The sequence below is a fragment of the Triplophysa rosa genome, unplaced genomic scaffold, assembly GCF_024868665.1.
Source record: "Triplophysa rosa unplaced genomic scaffold, Trosa_1v2 scaffold593, whole genome shotgun sequence".
Lineage (NCBI taxonomy): Eukaryota > Metazoa > Chordata > Actinopteri > Cypriniformes > Nemacheilidae > Triplophysa > Triplophysa rosa.
Genome location: NW_026634607.1, coordinates 2,734 through 6,704, shown reverse-complemented (window position 1 = coordinate 6,704; position 3,971 = coordinate 2,734). Strand labels below are relative to the sequence as shown.

General features: G+C 35.8%; 1 long non-coding RNA gene across 1 annotated transcript in view; it reads left to right on the top strand.

Annotated features, from left to right (window-relative positions):
• Positions 1–92: 92 nt before the first annotated feature.
• The window catches only part of LOC130551060 (uncharacterized), a 5,631-nt gene continuing 1,752 nt past the window's right edge, over positions 93–3,971 (top strand). The window contains exons 1-2 of the long non-coding RNA XR_008962530.1: positions 93–2,309; positions 3,718–3,837. This is a non-coding gene — a long non-coding RNA (uncharacterized LOC130551060). The remainder of the gene's footprint in view (positions 2,310–3,717; positions 3,838–3,971) is intronic.

Sequence of the window (3,971 nt, the reverse complement as noted above, 5' to 3'; positions counted from 1 at the left end):
GGAGATTCTTTCGCTCTCTACACTGGTCTTACTGACATACAGACAGATGATGTCATACAGTGGAAGTTTAATGGCACCCTCATTGCTAATTTAACCTGTTAACAGCCACCCCACTAGATGAGCTTAAACTCAAATATGGTACATTCTTATTAAAATAACTACAGTAAATGAACGCTTTGGACTAGAGACATCAGTGTGGTCTTGTTTAAAAGAAGAAAACTGTAGGATTGCTCTTCAGGTATCAGAATTTATTATAGAAACAGAGAAAAAGAGCAACAGAAGCTTCAATATTTGGAAATGGTAATAATCAATTTATTTGAATAAATTATGTTTAAGAAAATAAATAAAGGACACTGTGCCAGAATAACCAAAAAACAATGATGTCAAAGCCACATGTCAGACCCAATTTTAATTCAATTTTTAAGATAATAGCACTAAAAATTGTATTACTGCTAACTTTTTATTTACAGAATTTAAAAACGATTGAAAAGCTCGCTTGGGCCATTCAAATTGTAATATGGTCATAATAAGATGAAACACGGTGTAATATTTTTACGTTGTTTATTTTATATAAGAACAGATGTTGTAGCTTTCATTTATGGACATCGAAACAGTCGGACTTTTGTCTAAATCACTTAAATTTTATCTCAAAGCGCAATAGTAGATGTGAAGTTAAAAGTGACAGAATGTTTCTGTATACATTGTTCGTCCTGCTCTTCTGCTCTCGGGTTATTCTCAGATGTTTGACTCATATGTTCAGATCTGTAATATCCCTCTATTCTCATTTACTCGACTGTAATAGGCCCGGTGAACAGTAAACGGCATTGTAAACGTCTTTTCAAATAGTTACACACATTTAGCTCTGAGTTCATTCTGGTATGGAATGCCTCTCTTACCCTCCTATAATCTCCCAGTTTATGAAAATATGCCTTTTCCTACATTATTTCTCAGTGACCATTCAGTTTTACTCAGGAATGTCACATTAGTCAGTAAAATGAGTTGTGAATGCAGTTTAAGAGTTTACTTTGGACTTTAAAAAGTTAAAATGCCAAGCATGTCATTTATAAAATTATTTTCATGAAATACCTTCTTCTATCCAGTCTTAACATAGAGAGCATATTATGAAGTCATTTTAGACCGATTTTCCATAAAAAAGTTAGCCCTGCTTAATAGTCCTGTTTACAGGAATCTGAGCAGAACAACATAGCAACGTTAATCTAATGACTATAAGAGTTCTATATGATTGCCCGGCACGAAGAAAATAGGAAAACTGTTTGAAAACAGCCATTATTCGTGTAATTTTTATGTGGTGATGCGGGTGGTGCAGAAATTACACATTTCACCTTTAATAAAAATAATAAAACTTTTAAGATTCTTCAAAACAAACTGTTCTGCTGTAAAGCTACACGTGGCTAATTTCAAACTATACATTTCATAAATTAAAATAAAAAAAATCCGTACCATTTTCGTAATCGTCTATTCAGTGGCTACATTTGACGTCCATCAAACCTTCGCGAGCTCTGCACTGGCAGACTGTGCGCAGTGGAAAAAAAGTTTGCGCATGTGCTGACGTCACACGCGCTCGGTGCGCTGTTTGGATGTTTTGACTGACTGACAAAAAAGCGCAGCCAATTGTACGATGTGGGTGGGTCTTATGTATTCCTAAGACTTGAATGAACACTGTAACATCGCGCTTGACTACCTAAGCGTTTAGCAGCGTGCGTAGTTTACAGGAAATCCCTGAAGAATGCGCGTTCTTTCTTAAGGAATTCAAAGAAAACACAACATACTTTGTTGAGAGTTTCCTTAAGTTGTCTGTTTTTTGGACCAAGTTCCTGCGTGATGTGTGTTCTGGGTCTCTGCCATGAAAGCTACGCAGAACTTTGTAAATCTGGGTTATTTTGTGCATCGTTATTGAACAAAAGTGTTAAGAGCTCCCCGGTGTAATGTTGCGTTATTTAAGAAAGCTGGCGATCGTACTATATCAAAGTATCAAACATATGCTTTCATTATAACAATACGACCATACATACAGAATTCCGACGCTCAGACCTTTTCAATGACGTATTGTTGGTAAATAACAATGAAAAACCCGACGGTGAATGTACGCGGTAAATGTAAACAAACTCACATATGAACCGTGTACGGTCTGAAACAAGTTATAGGATTAACTCACTCGAGCGTCCCAAACATCGATGTAAATCGTCGAACCGGAGATCTGAATATCACGAACATCAGAATGGATCAGTCTGGAGTTTATCAAATCATCGGCAAAGGTTTGCAGAGGACATTCCGTGTTAATGTTAAGGGTAAGTCGTTTAGCATTGTTTAGAAATATTTAGAAGTGATTATTGAACCAATATAGGCCTATTTATTGAGCTGAACTGCGGTTTTTACTTAGCGCCTACTAGAAATGTCGGAGTTACTGTAATTACGAGATTCCGTTATTTACAACTCGGAATTTGTCAACACGCTGTGAATAACATTATTAGTCTTCAGGAGTAGGCTAAAAATGTATTTTTTTCTTAATAATTTCTATAATTGACGATTGTCAATTTAGACTAAAGACTTAATGCAAAAATGAATGTGCACATAAACGAAAACATAAAGCCTGTTGTCATTGAGTCATATAGAGACTCATGTGGTAGATATCTCTAACAGCACTGGTCAGACCTGCTGACGTCGATTTGTACTTGTATGCCAATTGAAACATAACATACATTTAAACGTTTACCTTACTGTACAAATGTGAACGCACTGACATTATTTAGTGGAGGATTTGTTTGTTTGAGCCCTCTGGTGGACTGCAGCTGTTTTGCAAGGAGGCTTGTTCAATGGGCTTCATAAAAACATGGAAAATTCATTTAAAAACATAGTTATGTTAATTGTATTGCAATAGAGTGGTTAGCTGACCATGTAGCAAATTTTGTAGCATGATTTTTAAAGGTTTAAATGAGCACGTTTAGACATTTAATGAAATGAAATGAGAGGCAAATCATATCACTGTCCATCAGGTAAATGTCAAAGGAGTAGTAAACAGAGTTCATATGTGTCTGAAGATGAGATATGTTACAGCATCATCATAGTCTTACATGTGTTGTGATTGGCTACAGTCAGTGTGATGTGACTCCTGATTGGCTGATTGAAGAGCAGATGTGATGTTGTGTTCTGGTTCATCTGTGAATGTGTGATGTTCAGTTTAATGATGATGAGAGTCTGAATCACATCAAGGTCTGATCATCTCTGAGCTGATGAACATCTGATCATCATTGAGCTGCTGTCATTGACAAGAACCTGAATGAGTTTTATTCAAAACAACTCACAACAAACCAGAGACTCACAACATCATACAAACTGACAGATACTGATGCTTGAGGAGACAACACATGATGATAATAAACAAGAGTGTGTAAACATTTAAACAGAATCATTTGTGTAACTTTTGTTTTTATGTTATGTGAATTATGCACTAAATTAAAAACAACATGCTGTTTTATGATCTCTCTTTTTAAAATGTTGTAGAATGTTGCAGATTGTGTGAGAGGTTGAAATATTTATGTTTTTGTTTTTTCCAACACACATAGACTTGTAAATACTAGAAAAATGTTTAGTAATTAAAATGTGTATTATATTAATATTTACACAGACTTTCATTCATGTAGTGTCTAGATTCAGATCAGAACGACAAGATCATGTCTAATTCACGTCTCTCTTTAGTCATTCCAGAACCTGTCCAGAGTATAGACTGGATGAAAATTGCATTATGGGTAGCAGTACTGGTGCTGGTGATAGCCCTGGTTTCAGTTATAATGTACTACAAAAGGTGCTGCAGGAGGGGTAAGTAACATATTTAATGACTTTATTACATGTGATTTTAAGAACAGGTGAATAACACCGTGCTTTGTTTAGTTTAGTTGTGTTGACAGAAGTGTGTGTGTGTGTGCATGTGCGTGCGTGCGTGCGTGCGTGCG